Source organism: Lissotriton vulgaris, chromosome 6, assembly GCF_964263255.1.
Source record: "Lissotriton vulgaris chromosome 6, aLisVul1.2, whole genome shotgun sequence".
NCBI classification, from domain to species: Eukaryota; Metazoa; Chordata; class Amphibia; order Caudata; family Salamandridae; genus Lissotriton; species Lissotriton vulgaris.
The window spans coordinates 424,002,382-424,023,477 of record NC_141694.1 but is presented as its reverse complement, the minus strand read 5'-3'; positions in this window follow the sequence as shown (position 1 = coordinate 424,023,477).

The following is a 21,096-nucleotide window of genomic DNA, read 5'->3' as shown; positions in this document are numbered from 1 at the left end:
GCCAATTCTTCACCAGAAAGGAGACAAGCTACCGGGGACCGGTTTCTGGCATTTCAGCCTTCTTCGGCCCGGCTTCCTTGAATCCTGATGGAGCAGTGAGAAAGGGACTCATGTCTGAGTATACCCTGCCACACCTATAGTGGCCAAAAACGATTTAGAAAAGGGGGTGGTGATGAACAGAGTGTCTGAGTTAAACAGACCACTCTTACCCAGTCCAAAGATCAGGGCTTGATCCATCACTGTTATTTATCTCACTGCCCCATCCCAGCTCAGAACCTGGCTATATGCAAATCAGTCTGTCCCTGGCCCAGTGCATCATGGGAACAGGGCAGACTAAACTACCAAGCCAATTCTTCACCAGAAAGGAGACAAGCTACCGGGGACCGGTTTTTGGCATTTCAGCCTTCTTCGGCCCGGCTTGCTTGAATCCTGATGGAGCAGTGAGAAAGGGACTCATGTCTGAGTATACCCTGCCACACCTATAGTGACCAAAAACGATTTAGAAAAGGGGGTGGTGATGAACAGAGTGTCTGAGTTAAACAGACCACTCTTACCCAGTCCAAAGATCAGGGCTTGATCCATCACCGTTATTTATCTCACTGCCCCATCCCAGCTCAGAACCTGGCTATATGCAAATCAGTCTGTCCCTGGCCCAGTGCATCATGGGAACAGGGCAGACTAAACTACCAAGCCAATTCTTCACCAGAAAGGAGAAAAGCTACCGGGGACCGGTTTCTGGCATTTCAGCCTTCTTCGGCCCGGCTTGCTTGAATCCTGATGGAGCAGTGAGAAAGGGACTCATGTCTGAGTATACCCAGCCACACCTATAGTGGCCAAAAACGATTTAGAAAAGGGGGTGGTGATGAACAGAGTGTCTGAGTTAAACAGACCACTCTTACCCAGTCCAAAGATCAGGGCTTGATCCATCACCGTTATTTATCTCACTGCCCCATCCCAGCTCAGAACCTGGCTATATGCAAATCAGTCTGTCCCTGGCCCAGTGCATCATGGGAACAGGGCAGACTAAACTACCAAGCCAATTCTTCACCAGAAAGGAGACAAGCTACCGGGGACCGGTTTCTGGCATTTCAGCCTTCTTCGGCCCGGCTTGCTTGAATCCTGATGGAGCAGTGAGAAAGGGACTCATGTCTGAGTATACCCTGCCACACCTGTAGTGGCCAAAAACGATTTAGAAAAGGGGGTGGTGATGAACAGAGTGTCTGAGTTAAACAGACCACTCTTACCCAGTCCAAAGATCAGGGCTTGATCCATCACCGTTATTTATCTCACTGCCCCATCCCAGCTCAGAACCTGGCTATATGCAAATCAGTCTGTCCCTGGCCCAGTGCATCATGGGAACAGGGCAGACTAAACTACCAAGCCAATTCTTCACCAGAAAGGAGACAAGCTACCGGGGACCGGTTTCTGGCATTTCAGCCTTCTTCGGCCCGGCTTGCTTGAATCCTGATGGAGCAGTGAGAAAGGGACTCATGTCTGAGTATACCCTGCCACACCTATAGTGGCCAAAAACGATTTAGAAAAGGGGGTGGTGATGAACAGAGTATCTGAGTTAAACAGACCACTCTTACCCAGTCCAAAGATCAGGGCTTGATCCATCACCGTTATTTATCTCACTGCCCCATCCCAGCTCAGAACCTGGCTATATGCAAATCAGTCTGTCCCTGGCCCAGTGCATCATGGGAACAGGGCAGACTAAACTACCAAGCCAATTCTTCACCAGAAAGGAGACAAGCTACCGGGGACCGGTTTCTGGCATTTCAGCCTTCTTCGGCCCGGCTTGCTTGAATCCTGATGGAGCAGTGGGAAAGGGACTCATGTCTGAGTATACCCTGCCACACCTATAGTGGCCAAAAACGATTTAGAAAAGGGGGTGGTGATGAACAGAGTGTCTGAGTTAAACAGACCACTCTTACCCAGTCCAAAGATCAGGGCTTGATCCATCACTGTTATTTATCTCACTGCCCCATCCCAGCTCAGAACCTGGCTATATGCAAATCAGTCTGTCCCTGGCCCAGTGCATCATGGGAACAGGGCAGACTAAACTACCAAGCCAATTCTTCACCAGAAAGGAGACAAGCTACCGGGGGCCGGTTTCTGGCATTTCAGCCTTCTTCGGCCCGGCTTGCTTGAATCCTGATGGAGCAGTGAGAAAGGGACTCATGTCTGAGTATACCCTGTCACACCTATAGTGGCCAAAAACGATTTAGAAAAGGGGGTGGTGATGAACAGAGTGTCTGAGTTAAACAGACCACTCTTACCCAGTCCAAAGATCAGGGCTTGATCCATCACTGTTATTTATCTCACTGCCCCATCCCAGCTCAGAACCTGGCTATATGCAAATCAGTCTGTCCCTGGCCCAGTGCATCATGGGAACAGGGCAGACTAAACTACCAAGCCAATTCTTCACCAGAAAGGAGACAAGCTACCGGGGACCGGTTTTTGGCATTTCAGCCTTCTTCGGCCCGGCTTGCTTGAATCCTGATGGAGCAGTGAGAAAGGGACTCATGTCTGAGTATACCCTGCCACACCTATAGTGGCCAAAAACGATTTAGAAAAGGGGGTGGTGATGAACAGAGTGTCTGAGTTAAACAGACCACTCTTACCCAGTCCAAAGATCAGGGCTTGATCCATCACCGTTATTTATCTCACTGCCCCATCCCAGCTCAGAACCTGGCTATATGCAAATCAGTCTGTCCCTGGCCCAGTGCATCATGGGAACAGGGCAGACTAAACTACCAAGCCAATTCTTCACCAGAAAGGAGACAAGCTACCGGGGACCGGTTTCTGGCATTTCAGCCTTCTTCGGCCCGGCTTGCTTGAATCCTGATGGAGCAGTGAGAAAGGGACTCATGTCTGAGTATACCCTGCCACACCTATAGTGGCCAAAAACGATTTAGAAAAGGGGGTGGTGATGAACAGAGTGTCTGAGTTAAACAGACCACTCTTACCCAGTCCAAAGATCAGGGCTTGATCCATCACCGTTATTTATCTCACTGCCCCATCCCAGCTCAGAACCTGGCTATATGCAAATCAGTCTGTCCCTGGCCCAGTGCATCATGGGAACAGGGCAGACTAAACTACCAAACCAATTCTTCACCAGAAAGGAGACAAGCTACCGGGGACCGGTTTCTGGCATTTGAGCCTTCTTCGGCCCGGCTTGCTTGAATCCTGATGGAGCAGTGAGAAAGGGACTCATGTCTGAGTATACCCTGCCACACCTATAGTGGCCAAAAACGATTTAGAAAAGGGGGTGGTGATGAACAGAGTGTCTGAGTTAAACAGACCACTCTTACCCAGTCCAAAGATCAGGGCTTGATCCATCACCGTTATTTATCTCACTGCCCCATCCCAGCTCAGAACCTGGCTATATGCAAATCAGTCTGTCCCTGGCCCAGTGCATCATGGGAACAGGGCAGACTAAACTACCAAGCCAATTCTTCACCAGAAAGGAGACAAGCTACCGGGGACCGGTTTCTGGCATTTCAGCCTTCTTCGGCCCGGCTTGCTTGAATCCTGATGGAGCAGTGGGAAAGGGACTCATGTCTGAGTATACCCTGCCACACCTATAGTGGCCAAAAACGATTTAGAAAAGGGGGTGGTGATGAACAGAGTGTCTGAGTTAAACAGACCACTCTTACCCAGTCCAAAGATCAGGGCTTGATCCATCACCGTTATTTATCTCACTGCCCCATCCCAGCTCAGAACCTGGCTATATGCAAATCAGTCTGTGTAAGAATTGGCTTTTGTAGTTTGGTTTGCCCTGTTCCCATCATGCACTGGGACAGGAACAGACTAATTTGCATACAGCCAGGTTCTGAAACTGGGATGGTGCAGTGAGCTAAAACACGGTGTTGGATCTAGCCCTGATCTCTTGACTGGGTGAGAGCTTTCTGCTTAATTCAGAGACTCTGTCCCTCACCTCCCCTTGTTGTAAATATTTTTGTCCACCCTAAGCGTGGAAGGGTATTCTCAGATGTGAGACCCTTGCTCATTGCACCATCAGGATTCAAGCAAACCGGGCCGAAGACGGCTGTATTGCCAGAAACCGGTCCCCGGGAGCTTGTTTCCTTCCCAGTGTAAGAATTGGCTTTTGTAGTTTGGTTTGCCCTGTTCCCATCATGCACTGGGACAGGAACAGACTAATTTGCATACAGCCAGGTTCTGAAACTGGGATGGTGCAGTGAGCTAAAAAAACGGTGTTGGATCCAGCCCTGATCTCTTGACTGGGTGAGAGCTTTCTGCTTAATTCAGAGACTCTGTCCCTCACCACCCCTTGTTGTAAATATTTTTGTCCACCCTAAGCGTGGAAGGGTATTCTCAGATGTGAGACCCTTGCTCATTGCACCATCAGGATTCAAGCAAACCGGGCCGAAGACGGCTGTAATGCCAGAAACCGGTCCCCGGGAGCTTGTTTCCTTCCCAGTGTAAGAATTGGCTTTTGTAGTTTGGTTTGCCCTGTTCCCATCATGCACTGGGACAGGAACAGACTAATTTGCATACAGCCAGGTTCTGAAACTGGGATGGTGCAGTGAGCTAAAAAACGGTGTTGGATCCAGCCCTGATCTCTTGACTGGGTGAGAGCTTTCTGCTTAATTCAGAGACTCTGTCCCTCACCACCCCTTGTTGTAAATATTTTTGTCCACCCTAAGCGTGGAAGGGTATTCTCAGATGTGAGACCCTTGCTCATTGCACCATCAGGATTCAAGCAAACCGGACCGAAGACGGCTGTAATGCCAGAAACCGGTCCCCGGGAGCTTGTTTCCTTCCCAATGTAAGAATTGGCTTTTGTAGTTTGGTTTGCCCTGTTCCCATCATGCACTGGGACAGGAACAGACTAATTTGCATACAGCCAGGTTCTGAAACTGGGATGGTGCAGTGAGCTAAAAAACGGTGTTGGATCTAGCCCTGATCTCTTGACTGGGTGAGAGCTTTCTGCTTAATTCAGAGACTCTGTCCCTCACCACCCCTTGTTGTAAATATCAAAAGCAATTCTGGCTCCAGCAAGGTGGGAAACTGGCAGGGTCCGCATGGGCATTGGGGTTCCCCGTGCGGTCCCTGGGGATGGGGATGGGATGGGGCAGATACAATTACGCTGCCTAGGTACTTTTTCAGAGATCTGGTCTCTGGTGATATCCTTTATACGACAAGATCGTAGTGCATGTCTCCACTTTAAACAATTGCGGCTTCCGAAAGAGATGGGAGGCCTAACATTGCCCGACTTTTCGCTACACTACACGGCAGCACAACTACGAGTAATAGCTGAATGGGCATTGAGGGGATCTGAACAACATTGGCTCCATACGGTTAGAGCACTGTTTAGGTGTTATATCTGGGAAGTACTATGGAAGCCCAAATCAGACCAGCCCCCAATACATATTTCAGCACACCTACTCGAACAACTCTTCAGGTGTGGGAATCAGTGACCCGGATGGCAGGATGGGCAACTTTCCCTTCCCCCTATTCTCCAATTAACTTCAATCTTGCCTTGTCACTAGCCCTCATTCCAGGCCCCTTTAATCTGCGGAGAAGGGGAATGCCTGATCATTTCAGGTGTGTTCCATGGGTGTGATATTTTTACTTTTGAGCACTGCCAGTGGGATTTTGGCTTACCAGCCTCCGAGGGATATGATTACACTCAACTAAAACACTGGGTCCTCCTTCCAGAAATGTGCCTTGTGGTTACAAGAGATAACAACCACATTGGAAAATGTATGCTCCGAACGGGAGGAGTAAAGGGTTCTATCTTGTTTTTTTTTGCCATCTGCTTGACACCTTCCTCAAGACCAAACCCCACCACACACAATTTCGGACAAAGGTATTGGGCGGTCCATACCAGAAATACAATTGCAGATGTTATGGAGGGAAATCCCCAGATTCAATTACTTTCTGGGGATGAAGGAACCTCATTATGAACTTCTGTTTGACTGGTATTGGTATCTTTACCCGACCAAGCTTAAAATATATCACTGTAAGACATCTGACTTAAGCTGGGGGAGGTGTGGGTTACTGGGTGACATCCAACACATTTGGTTGGAATGTTCGATCATTATGCCACTCTGGGCAGAAACTCTAGCTCAAATTAAAACCATATTAGGCTACCCTCTCTCATCTACACCAGGATTTGCTGAGCTGGGATTATGCGACGAGACTCAGATCGCAATGGACCACTCTATTATGTGGTTCTGTCTAGGAGCGGCTCACCCCTGTTCCACTAGCATGAGAGCCCTCCTCCTTTTCCAGTACTGACCATCTCAAGAGACCAGTGAGTCAGCTCTCAGAGACAGGAGACCACGAGTACGATCACGAGTATGAAGCTTCATGTCCACTGGCTCCCGCACAGCCATCAGATGCTGCAAAGTTTCACTACACTCCTGTTTACTTTTGGGGATCTTTCCGGGCGAGGAAGGGATAAACTGGGTTATTCACTGATAAATTGTTGACATACATGCTTCTGCAAATGTTTTCTGCAAATGTAGTTTTTTTTCTAGCACCTGAGAATATCATTGGCAATATACATGTAATATTTACCGACTTTCTTAGATTGCACCATGTTTGCATGTTAAAGTGCTGACCCTTCAACGTCAGTTGCTCCCATGCTACGCAGCTACACCTGGTAGCTGCTGCCCCCTCTGCACTCCAGTTCTCAAGTTCAAGGCCCTCCTCCACCGGCAGGCTTCTGCCTGCACCATATCCATGGTGGGACAGTGGTGAGTTCTGTCTCTGCTTAATCCCTGCATTCCTGTCTTTCCATTTTGTATGTATTTCTCTTTATGCTATGCCTTTTTGTCCCTTTTTATTTGTCTTTTTCTGTGTCATTCTGCACCTCTTTGCTTCCCGCCACTGATCAGCCTCGGCAGCCAAGACCATTTCCAGCGCCACTTCACTCCTCCAAGCTGACCAGCCCCTCCCACCTCACTACCACTACTTAATGGTGCCCGCTGCTTGGCCACACCACCGGCATGCGGAGCAGTGCTAAAAGCAAGCCCATCTGCAGTTGTCCACGCCTCAACTACGCCCAGCCTGTACCATGCCCAGTGCCACAGACCATGGCCCCGGCGCCATTCACCACTACGATGCCAGCATACTCCATGCCCTCAACACTAGACAATAAATCACCTGCCACCCCATGTCGCTAAATGTCACCGAAGGACAGTTCACCTACCACAACTGCACCTTCCCCTGCTTTCGCACAGCCCCAAGAACCAGACTCGACCACCTCAGCTGTATCCTACTCAATGCACACTCAATCAACAAAAAGCTGGTAGAAATCTAGGAACTGTTTGACTCCATCTCCCCCGAAAATGCCTTCTTCACAGAAACCTGGATGACCCCAGCTCTGCACTGCGTATCTCTCCCACCATCTGCAACAGATACAAAATCATCCACAAAGCATCGCAATCATACACAAAACACCCTACATCTCATAACGAGCTCTGACGACCATTTACTCGCTATGGAGCATCTCCTCTTCCAGATCCACACCAACCCAAACTCCACCCTCCATGGCACCCTCATTTACAGACCCACTGAACCCCGCCCCCTTTCAGCGAATCCATAGCCGACTTCATTGCACACCTCCTCGGCGACCTCAAATTCCACCTGGACAACCTCAGCGAGGAAAACCTGTACACCATCGGACTCAAACAACTGGTCACCTCACCACTGCACTCAGTAGGACACACGCTTGACCCCATCTTCTCCGCAAGCAACAAAATCTCCTTTAGCCACACCTCTGAACTCCAACAGACTGACCACTGCTACGTCCACTTCTTATTCACCAAACCCACCCAACACCACGGGCCCACCACATCCCTTGCAGATGCTGAAACAAGGTCTCCAAAGACTAACTCTCCACCGCCCTTCGAAATACACCACAGCCGACCTCGGCGGTAACCAACAAATCAGCACTCAACCTCCACCTGTTTATCTCTGAATGCAGCAAAACACTGGTCCCCCTCAGGAAAACCTCCTGCAAACAGCCCACCAAGAAAGCCAGCTGGACTTCCCTGCCCCTGGTCCAGGGGCTCCTGCAGATGACTCAAGAGAAGATGGAGGAACAGGAAGACCCCAGCAGACCACGGAGGCTTCAAAAACTCAATCACCATGCACTACCACCTTATCAGAGCCACAAAGAAAACAAAAAAAAACACACAAGATGATGGACGGAATGTTGAACAATGGCAAAACATTCACCCCCAGTCACAGATCTGGGTTTAGTCCATTGTTATTTTGTTCACCAAGCCACCCTTGTTCAGACATGGCCATATGAAATTCAGTCTTGACCCTGTGCCTCATGGGAACAGTTCAGCCCAAACTGCAAAGCCATGTCTTTCCTGGACTGGAATCAAGTATCCTTGGACCGGTTTCTGGCTATCAGCCGTCTTCAGCCAGGATAGCTTGACTCCAGTGGCTTAGTGAGCAAGGGACCAACGTCAGGGCATACCCTTCCCACATAGGGTGAACAGCAAAACACACAAGATGATGGACGGAATGTTGCATAATGGCAAAACATTCACCCCCAGTCACATATCTGGGGTTAATCCATCGTTATTTTGCTCACCAAGCCACCCCATTTCAGACATGGCTTTATGCAAATCGGTCTTGATCCTGTGCCTCATGCGAACAGTCTAGCCCGAACTGCCAAGCCATGTCTTTCCTGGACCGGAATCAAGCATCCTAGGACCAGTTTCTGGCTATCAGCCGTCTTCAGCAAGGATAGCTTGACTCCAGTGGCTTAGTGAGCAAGGGACCCATGTCTGGGCATACCCTTACCACATTGGGTGAACAGCAAAACACACAAGATGATGGACGGAATGTTGCACAATAGCAAAACTTTCACTCCCAGTCACAGATCTGGGTTTAAGCCATTGTTATTTTGCTCACCAAGCCACCCCAGTTCAGACATGGCCATATGCAAATCAGTCTTGACCCTTTGCCTCATGGGAACAGTCCAGCCCGAAATGCCAAGCCATGTCTTTCCTGGACTGGAATCAAGCATCCTAGGACCGGTTTCTGGTTATCAGCCAAATCACGTTGAGCCTATCCACTCACATTAGGCTCTGTGGATGAAGCATGATACAATTAGTACCAGTAAGGAAGGATCTTACTAAATAATCAAAGATATTCCAGGGTCTTCAACCAGTAAAACCTCTGGGGATGAGGTAATATAAGAGAGCCTTCTCATTTTGATACAGTCTTAGTAACTGAGAAGCCGAGGGTACCCTAAATTATGCTTCTCACTCTTCCAAATAAGGAATAGTGACAAGCAGTCTTCTTCAGTATTTAAATGTATGCACAGAATATCAGTGCTTCATAATATTTCTAAACCAAAATGTTTCCTTGAAAAGTATTTTTTAATAAAACATAAAAAACCTTAATGCATGCTCCACAACTAGTGTACCTCTCCCTTGTCAAACAGTCCAAACCTCTTCTCCTAGTGACCCTGCTGTATCACAAATGCTTTGTGCAACTCAGACTGGAGCAATGCAATTTTGGCTCCGCCCTTGTATGTCACAATTTTACAAATATATACTCATTATTGACATTATATTCACTGTGTGCCCTGACTTTGTTAATGTTTGTGAAGCATTTAAATGCATTAATGAGACATAATAGTTGTAGAGATTTGAGATTAATGAATGTGTACAATAATGTTCGGTCGACCTTACGTTGCGTGTAACACAGTATACGCCCCGTTGTTTTGGAAACCTCGGCAAGACGCTGCCGTCTGGGAAACCTTCCTTTGGGCGGTGTTTGGGAATAATTAATAAGCGAAGTAATACGAATCAGGACCTAGTTACCAGGCTTCAGTTGCCTTCACCGGTTTCCTATGATTCCCTACGTGCGATTGGTTCCCTTTGGTTAGTCGCTTTTGGATTAAGGCTTGGACTTATACGTATGAACGTCCGGATTCATTTGTGCATCTAATTATCAATCAACCTTTGGATATCAATTGACACATCAATAATAGGTGGCCCGTCCAGTCCCATTGGCGTGACCCCTTAACATTACCTGTGGTCCCCTTGCCCTCCCCCCCTGACCCCAGTCCTGAAGAAGACCCGTAGCAGAGGCCTTGAATTTCCCCTTTTTGCGTTAGGGTCGAAACGTTGACGATTATGCCCCCATCGTTTTGAGGCCTACACCTTTAATTTTCCCTGCCCTTGTCCCCCTCTTGTATGGCAAAATTATGTATCTAGAAGTGTATGGGTAGGCTTTTGGTTGTTCAACTGGAAATTTTTTATTTTTTGTTGTACATAACTATCTTAACCTTGTCCTTTGAGCTATTTTTCTTTTTTCAATTCACTTGAGCACCCCCTTTCTTTGCTTACTGCATCTCGCAGTTTTTCTTTCGATCATTAATTTAGGAATGTGTAAATAAATTTGTTATATAAAAGAATGATCAAATATGACTGCTTTTTGATTTGTTTGTGTTGGGTATGTTGAATTAATACCATTTTTTGCAAATAATACATCTCCTCTCCTCAGTTGCAGATTAAATCTGTTTATTTTAAAAATAAGAAATACATCAATTGGTTTTTGAGTTGTGTCGAGGACCACTTTGTTTTTATATACAAATTAATATCCAGGTCCTTTGATCCACTGGGTCAACCCCATTGTTTTAACGGTTGAAACATGTGATCGTGTACTTTTACTTGTCTTTTACATTTATTTTTAAAGTTACATATGTATATGTATAATCACGTTTTCAGGTACATATTAATCGTTCAGCCAACTTAGCCTGACTACAGTCCTCAATTAAAATGCATCTTGCTCTGCCACTTAATTCTTTCTTTCCTTTATACTTGCCTAAGTGTTCTCGGTAGCTAGAGAAAGGTTTGTTTGTTTTAGACTGCTGATAGTAAGGCTTGGGGTGAAGAACGTGCAGTGAGTGTGGAGAATAAGGATCAGAAGAGGCCTTCTTTTCATCAAGCCCCAGGATGGAGAGATGTTGAAGGTTGAGAATTACAGTCTATTCTATGGGAAACTTACGGGAGGTTACAATTGCTCCTCCCATGTAACAAATTCGTTGGATCCTGGTGGTGTAAAAGAAATTAAGGATGTTTCTAAGGGCCAGATGTAGGAACCCTACTACCAGTCGGTAACGGCCAAAATTACCAAATTTCGGCCTTTACCGACCGGTATTAGGCATTTGGGATGTAGGTGGCTACATTTCAGATTCGGTAATTTACCGAATCAGTATTTAAGAATTGGGTAAATTACCAAATTCTTAAATACTGATTCGATAAATTACCAAATCTGAAATGAAGGAAGCACTCAAGTGAGTGCTTTTCATCTGTAAGGATTCGTTATTTACCACCAACTACAAGTTGGTGGTAAATTACAAAAACCCTAATAAAAGCAATTTTTTGCATTTAATAACAGTGCCATGTGGCAGACATACATGCCCTTAGGGCATGTATGTGTACCACATGTGCACCCATGCACAATTCAGGGGTGCAACAGGGTGTCAAAGTGACACCCTGCCACCCTTGAATGTTTCTCCCCTTTTACGGATTTGGTAATTCCTATGAATGGGAATTACCGAATCGGTATTCACCGATTTGGTAAATACACTTACCGAGTAATTACCTACATAGCATTTACTGATTCTAAAATACTGAATCAGTAAAATTCAGTATGTTGTATTTGGTAAATGTAGTTTACCTACATCTAGCCCCTAATCTCATGGTATTTAATTGTTGTCCCCGATTACAGATTCTGTTTAGACTAGGAAAGGTGCAGACCTCTCTGCTTGCCTTATTCTTACAAGTGTTAAACGTTAAGATAAACACCTGAGGCTAGATGTAGGTAAACTTTATTTACCGAATCAAAAATATCGAATTTTACCGATTCTGTATTTTAGAATCGGTAAATGCTATGTAGGTAATTACTCGGTAAGTATTACCAAATCCGTAGGATTCAGTATTTACCGAAACGGTAAATACACATTTGAGAATTTCCATAGTGATGAATGCATGGTGCACATGTGACACACATACATGCCCTAAGGGCATGTATGTCTGCCACATGGCACTGTTATTAAGTGCAAAAAAATTGCTTTTTTTAGGATTTTTGTAATTTACCACCAACTCCTGCCTCCTAGCTGACTGCCCTCCCTCTGACCCCTACTCAATGGTGCTCCTAGCGTGCTGGGGGCACACCAAAGGCTAGACCGTCTGCGGCTCGACATCAACCAATGCCAGAGACAATGGTCCTCCGACCCACGTCCGCTATTGACTCCAACATCCTTCACGCCCTCAAGCCCGGATGGAGCTAACTGCCAGATTTTGACACTGAGCAACACCTGTGGCCCGATCTCCTGTCAACACTGCCATTGCACCTTCACCCACCTCCCGAGCCCAGCAGTAATACCAAGTCTTCCGGACATCACCACCCACAAATCAATGAACTACATCCTTCTTAATGTGCACTCCCTACACGAGCACGCCATAGAAATCTGGGACCTCCTCAACACCCAAGGTTCCGACATTGCCTTTCTCACAGAAACCTGGCCCAATGCCAACTCTGCACCCAACATTGCCACCGCCATTCCTAACAGATACACGATTCTGCAAAAAGACCACCCACCCACCCAGAAGGAGTCATTGCCATCATACACAAAAGCTCCTTCCACATGACAACCACTATAACCCTCATGGAGTATCTACACATCCAGATACAGACTAAACCCAAAATGAGTCTCTGTGTAACCCTCATCTACAGCCCGACCGGCCCACGTGCCTCCATCATGGACATCCTCACCGATCTCAACACACCCCATGCCCTCGCCTCCACAGACTACATCCTACTCGAAAACCTTAACTTCCACCTGGACGCCCACGTGACCCCAACACCACAGCACTCCTAGAGAACCTCACCAACATAGGACTGAAGCAACTCGTCACTGCCCCAATACGCACAGCAGGACACACATCATAGCAGGAGGAAACAGCATCTCCTACAGCCACACCAAGGAACTCCTCTGGACAGACCACCACTGCATCTACTTCTCTATCAGAAAACCCACTGTACACAAGCACACCCACTGCAGCCCCCGTAGAAGCTAGAACTAAGTCACCAAAAGACCAGCTCACCTCCGCTGTCACCAGCACCCCACCACCGACGACACCAGACGTTAACACCATTGCTCGCAACCTCCACCGCTGGATCATGGACTGTGCTGACACCCTCCTCAAGAAAGCCACAGGGCAACACATCAAGAAAGCAAGCTGGTTCACCCCTGCACTCCAAGAATCCAAGTGCTCCGGCCGATGACTCGAAAAGACATTGAGGTACAAAATAATCCCAAAAACACGCACCACCTACAAAGCAGCCACCAGAGCACATCACCACCTCATCAAATCCACTAAAAAGAACTTCCTATAAGAAAGAATCCTCACCAATGTCCATACCTCCAAAGAACTCTTCTCAATCATCAAGGAATTTTCCACACCTGGCAGCAAAACTGCAGACACCCCACCATCCTAAGACCTCTGCAACCCAATCAGCACCTTTTTTAACTCAAGATTAAGATGATCTATGAGAACTTTGACAACCAAGACCTCTGCACACTCTAGCTCCCACCCCCATGACAGCACCCAACAGATCATGCTCACTTGGACCCCACTAAAAACAGAAAACACCTTAAAGACCAGGAAGAGCATCCACTCTAGAGCACCCTCAAACCCCTGGCCACCCAACTTCTTCCACACAGCCGCCATGGCCATCGCATGCGAAATACACCGGACGATCAACTGCTCCCTCAAAACCACCACGTTCCCCGATGACTGGAAACACGCTGAAGTCAACCCCATCCTGAAGAAACCCTATGCGGGCCCAACGGGCTTCAATAACTTCGGGCCCATCTCCATACTTCCATTTGCAGCCAAAGTCATCGAATAGGCAAACAACATCCTGGACGTCTCCCAATCTACATTCTGTAGCAACCACAGCACCTCCACCGCCATACTCACCTCCACCTCCTCGACCAGAGCCAAACAGTGGCCCTCATCCTCCTGGACCTCTCAGCTGCCTTCAATTATAGAAAAGGAGAGAACCCTGCCTCAGGATATATAGGCCCTAGCTATGGGGTCCTGACTGATACATATGGAGGGGTGATTAACCAAGGGGTTGACGGCACATAGCAAAATCACATGGTCGAATCAAGGGGACTAAACAGCTTCATTTTATGAAAATATATTTTTATTTTTATTTCATGATACAGAAAATACTCTTTTTGTGGAGCAATATAGATTTGATTAGGATATATCACAGGTGCATATAAAAACAAATAGATTTGAAGGCAAAATTGTCACAACAATTCATCCTACCCAGTAACAGCCTCAATTCACACACATATACTCATTCATTTCAACCCTACTTACACTCTCTCTCCTATTTACATACACCAATCGCTCTCTCATTCATTCTACTTTCCCTTGCAATTATAGCACATAGGTGGTCAAGTCGGGATGTTCATCCGGGTGGTTGGTTTTAGCTACGGGTCCTGGTGTTATGAGGGCAATAGCTGTATTCCAGGGGACATACGCCGACGCGCGTTTCGGTGACCGGCCAGTGAGGCCGCACCTTCGTCAGGGCAAGGGGCAGTATACTGGGGCAGGCACAAAGGTATAAAACTCTGGTTTTTTATTCAGGTCTGCTGTTCAAAGAATATTTACAACAAGGGGTGGTGAGGGACAGAGTCTCTGAATTAAACAGAATACTCTCACCCAGTCAAGAGATCAGGGCTAGATCCAACACCGTTTTTTAGCTCACTGCACCATCCCAGTTTCAGAACCTGGCTGTATGCAAATTAGTCTGTTCCTGTCCCAGTGCATGATGGGAACAGGGCAAACCAAACTACAAAAGCCAATTCTTACACTGGGAAGGAAACAAGCTACCGGGGACCGGTTTCTGGCATTTCAGCCTCTTCGGCCCGGCTTGCTTGAATCCTGATGGTGCAATGAACAAGGGACTCACATCTGAGTATACCCTTCCACGCTTAGGGTGGACAAAAATATTTACAACAAGGGGTGGTGAGGGACAGAGTCTCTGAATTAAACAGAATACTCTCACCCAGTCAAGAGATCAGGGCTAGATCCAACACCGTTTTTTAGCTCACTGCACCATCCCAGTTTCAGAACCTGGCTGTATGCAAATTAGTCTGTTCCTGTCCCAGTGCATGATGGGAACAGGGCAAACCAAACTACAAAAGCCAATTCTTACACTGGGAAGGAAACAAGCTACCGGGGACCGGTTTCTGGCATTTCAGCCTCTTCGGCCCGGCTTGCTTGAATCCTGATGGTGCAATGAACAAGGGACTCACATCTGAGTATACCCTTCCACGCTTAGGGTGGACAAAAATATTTACAACAAGGGGTGGTGAGGGACAGAGTCTCTGAATTAAACAGAATACTCTCACCCAGTCAAGAGATCAGGGCTAGATCCAACACCGTTTTTTAGCTCACTGCACCATCCCAGTTTCAGAACCTGGCTGTATGCAAATTAGTCTGTTCCTGTCCCAGTGCATGATGGGAACAGGGCAAACCAAACTACAAAAGCCAATTCTTACACTGGGAAGGAAACAAGCTACCGGGGACCGGTTTCTGGCATTTCAGCCTCTTCGGCCCGGCTTGCTTGAATCCTGATGGTGCAATGAACAAGGGACTCACATCTGAGTATACCCTTCCACGCTTAGGGTGGACAAAAATATTTACAACAAGGGGTGGTGAGGGACAGAGTCTCTGAATTAAACAGAATACTCTCACCCAGTCAAGAGATCAGGGCTAGATCCAACACCGTTTTTTAGCTCACTGCACCATCCCAGTTTCAGAACCTGGCTGTATGCAAATTAGTCTGTTCCTGTCCCAGTGCATGATGGGAACAGGGCAAACCAAACTACAAAAGCCAATTCTTACACTGGGAAGGAAACAAGCTACCGGGGACCGGTTTCTGGCATTTCAGCCTCTTCGGCCCGGCTTGCTTGAATCCTGATGGTGCAATGAACAAGGGACTCACATCTGAGTATACCCTTCCACGCTTAGGGTGGACAAAAATATTTACAACAAGGGGTGGTGAGGGACAGAGTCTCTGAATTAAACAGAATACTCTCACCCAGTCAAGAGATCAGGGCTAGATCCAACACCGTTTTTTAGCTCACTGCACCATCCCAGTTTCAGAACCAGGCTGTATGCAAATTAGTCTGTTCCTGTCCCAGTGCATGATGGGAACAGGGCAAACCAAACTACAAAAGCCAATTCTTACACTGGGAAGGAAACAAGCTACCGGGGACCGGTTTCTGGCATTTCAGCCTCTTCGGCCCGGCTTGCTTGAATCCTGATGGTGCAATGAACAAGGGACTCACATCTGAGTATACCCTTCCACGCTTAGGGTGGACAAAAATATTTACAACAAGGGGTGGTGAGGGACAGAGTCTCTGAATTAAACAGAATACTCTCACCCAGTCAAGAGATCAGGGCTAGATCCAACACCGTTTTTTAGCTCACTGCACCATCCCAGTTTCAGAACCTGGCTGTATGCAAATTAGTCTGTTCCTGTCCCAGTGCATGATGGGAACAGGGCAAACCAAACTACAAAAGCCAATTCTTACACTGGGAAGGAAACAAGCTACCGGGGACCGGTTTCTGGCATTTCAGCCTCTTCGGCCCGGCTTGCTTGAATCCTGATGGTGCAATGAACAAGGGACTCACATCTGAGTATACCCTTCCACGCTTAGGGTGGACAAAAATATTTACAACAAGGGGTGGTGAGGGACAGAGTCTCTGAATTAAACAGAATACTCTCACCCAGTCAAGAGATCAGGGCTAGATCCAACACCGTTTTTTAGCTCACTGCACCATCCCAGTTTCAGAACCTGGCTGTATGCAAATTAGTCTGTTCCTGTCCCAGTGCATGATGGGAACAGGGCAAACCAAACTACAAAAGCCAATTCTTACACTGGGAAGGAAACAAGCTACCGGGGACCGGTTTCTGGCATTTCAGCCTCTGAGGTTCCGTGACGATTTGAACCCGTGTTTTCAAGTTTGTCGGAAATATATAATATTAGTATCAGTGAACCGCAAATGATCCATTTAGCATATCCTGGTGTTTTCGCTACGATACGAGCAAGAGCACTCCTGTTATGAACACATTTCTGATCTACCCACGGCATCCATCTTAGATCATGTCCGCCATTTCGTGTTTCTTGCCCTCACATACGCAATAACCTCTGATCACTTCATTTCGATTAAGGACACATAGCCTTAGCCGGAGATTCACCTCTTTCATGACACGTGTACCTTAAACCAGATCACGCTGTAGCTGCATGACTTGACAAAGGCTGCCTCCTCTGCCCAAGGCCAGCCCACCTGAACTGGTTCTCGTGTCCATTGTCCCGATCATGATTAGGCGGCCGAAGCCGGTAGCCTTGCCCATTTACAACCCACAAACATCTCTTATCCCGCTTTTCTATCTCCTGCACCTGGCTCTGCTCCTTTCCTTCTGGGCCTTTATTAGGGGGAGGTAACGAACTTTACGATGAGGCGGTCCGGCTCTTGAATGCAATATTGACAAGGGATTGTGATGGACTAGTGGGAACCCCTCTTCGTGATGTTTGGCATCAGATATTATCGACAGTTCCTGTGTAACGCCAAATATTTATTGTTTAAGATACAAAGGTTTAGGAATGTACTGACATGTGAAATATTTGCCTGAAGCACAATTTTTAGTATATAAGGAGCAACCCTCAATGTACAAATCGAACAGGCTCCTGGTTACTGCCCATGCGTAGTTTCTGTGACTTCTGTGTCCCTGCAGTAATAAACCTTTGGTCTTTGACGCCACCATCGAGAAGCCCGTGTTTCTGTTCATTTGCGCACCAAGGCAGGTGGAACTCCGGGGTCTTTGGGTGTTGTTCCCTGACACCTCTGGACGGAACCAAAAAGTCCAGAACTCCAATTGGCGCCCAACGTGGGGCGACGTCATTCGGTACCGGTCCAAAAGCCTGAAGAGTTCGAGGAGCTTCGTGTGAAGATTTCCGAGGGAGGCGCCCCACTTCATCGATCCCGGCATATCGCAAAAGTGGCCCGAAGTTCTCTTCCACGAGGGTTCCCGTTCAGGACGGCTGCAGTGGGCCGTTGCCTTGACCGTCGCCCTGTCTTGGACCCGAGGTGCAGCCCTTAGTACAGCGAAACGTGACGGGTTTCTCCTTGGTGACGTCTTCAGTGCCTCAGTTAAGTATTTAGTGATAGCTAGCTGGTTACTTTGTGAGGATTGTTAAAATCCTTGATCGGTTCTTGGTTTGGTTTGGTTTCGTAAGATTATCACTAGTTGTTCTGGTTACGATAATCTATTTGGTTCAGTTTGGGTATCGATACATTAGTTTGGTTTTGGTAGGCCTAAGTTCTTGGTTCGAGTGCACATATTTGTTCCGTGTTTTGTTTGTTTTGTGTTCCAGACTGAAAATGGTAAGTCGGAAAATGTTGTCTTGTTTCGGTTGCAACCATGACTCACGATTGGAGGATTCCTGTCTGGTTCCTCTGATTGGGACTCCCCTTTATGACTTATATTGTAAACATGGTGTGGGTCCTATATCTTATAATGAGGTATGGGTCCGTTACTGTAAGAAGGATGGTGTCCTTAGTTGGCCACTACATGGTAGTTTTGAACCCAAGATTCTTGATAATTTAGAAGCGAAATTGTTTAGGAAGAAAGCCCGGCCGGCAATGTTTGATTCTTTCCGTTATTGGCGAAAAGAGTCCAAACAGAGAGAAATGAAAAGGTTGAAGAAAGAACAGAAAGAGAAAGAAGAGCTAACTCTAGAGCAAGCAACTAAACAGTTGCAAGATAATGAGTGCGAGAAGGCCATAGATGTAGCAATTAGAGAGCATAATTTAGCGATTGACAAGTGCTACCCTGCCTTGCCATCGAAAACAGCTAAGATACTGGAGGATCCCGAAAACGATCCTCTGTTGTCTTATCTGTTACGGTCACCTCCACCGTATGCACAAGGTGCTACGGCCCAACTTGTACCGAATGTCCAATTGCCGGTTGCTGGACAACCTGGTGTTCTTGTTCCTCAGAATCAAGTTCCTGTACCTCCTGTGGTTAATGTGAATATTCCTACGGCTCCTCCTCTTCCTGGGTTGCCGTCTTCTATACCTGTATCTGTCTCGCTTACACCTACTACATCACAAACTATTTTTCTCGATACTCCTACTGCCTCGCTATCTGTTCCTACCTCTACTGTGTTCTCTACGTCTGCAAGTGTGTTAACTCCACTTTCTGTACGTCGAAAAATAACTGATTCTGTTGCTATTATACTGTCTCCTTTATATAAATCTTTAATTAAGACTCCTACTCCTGATTCAGTTCAGAGACGTAGTCAGCTACCAAGTACTGAAGAACGGGGAGTTTTAGATTCCACGGCTCTCAGATGGATTACGAAAGTTAGAAGATATAGTACGAGAGATGTACTAGATACGTTTATGCAGTGGAAGGAACCAACGCAACGGTACGTCTTTGATGAGATGTGCTCGTTGTTACGTGAGGAAATAGAGGAAGATGATGTTGAATCAGACTTGGAGGATTTAATTAAAATTCAAAAAGAGTTTGCTGCAGGAATGATAGTGGGCGATAATATAAAAGAAGCGATGGAACTCATTTTAAGTTTTAGGAATGATCCATCTCTTCGTTCGCCGAGAGATTTAGAGAAAGGTAAAATGAAGCCAAGTCGCCAATATCCTATGAGGGAGGTTCCTCCAATTTGGCGCGAAGCAATACAACGTGATGATAATGCGGGTATTGCAGCTGCTCCAGCACAGTTCCAACGAGTGTGGATACACATTCCATGGAAGCGAGCTGAAGAGCTAGCGGTGAAACAGGCCTTGCCAGATCCGCGTAAAAATCCAGCTGGATATTACAAGGAATTAACACAGACAGTTGAGGCTTGTATAATGAACTTAGCAGACATCGATATGTTATTTGGCAATGTAGTTCCACAACCAGTGTGGTCTAAAATTCGTAGGGAGGATCATCAAGCAGCCTTAGGTGGTGATTGGGCAGCTATCACTGCAGCGGATGGTCAGCAAACGGGTGGTGCAAAACCCGAACCCCTAATTGCTAATCTTCCAGGTAGAATAATTGACTTAATGAAGACTCTGATGCCTGCGTTGCGTGTTAATTGGGATAAATTATCCGCATGCAAGCAAAAGAAAGATGAAAGTGTCTCCGACTTCTTCACGAGGTTCGAAGAGACTTTTGTAGATCATAGTGGTCAGGATATGAGCACTGAAGGAGGACAGAGACTGTTTGTCGATAAATTTGTGCATAATTTGTTACCTGAATTATGCAATAAATTAAAGGATTCAGAGAGCGCGTGGGCTGTTTCCACAACTGCGCAAATACTTGCGACTGCACAATACTACGAAAATAGGGATAAAGAGGAAAAGGAAAAATCAGAGAAGAAAACGAAAGATTTAAAGACTAAAGTTCTTTTACAGCAGGCGTATCCGCCTCGCACGAATCAGACTAATATGCAACAGAATTCGTATCAGAGGACAGATTATAGTTCAACCAGGCCTCAATACCAGTGGAATCAGTGTGCGTACTGTAAGAAAGAGGGTCACTACAAAAATGAATGTCCAATCTTAGCGCAAAATAATGCAGCAGCAGCTCAGAGAGGTCGTGGTGGTTTTGTGCAGAATTCTAGAGGTCGAGGGCGAGGTGCTATGCCTCCGCAAACGAATGATCGTCCCTCCAATCACTTTGATCAACGAAATGTACAGTCAGCTCAACAAAATAGATCTCAGCAATATCTTGTTGAAGATTATTGTGAAGTGGATGAGGGATTTCAGCAAAATGGGTACTAGGACAGCCATGGACAGAGAGAGGGAGTAGTATCAGTTCCAGTGGATCAGAGTGGGCCTTATGTCGCAGTAGCAACATCAGGTGTAGTCGAACCGTTTCTGTTGGATACTGGTGCCGCAAAAAGTTCTATCATTCATGCGAAACTCCCTGGCGCACCTTTGTCCGGCTCAACAAATGTTTCCATAGGTTTTTCAGGCGCCCCTGTTTACA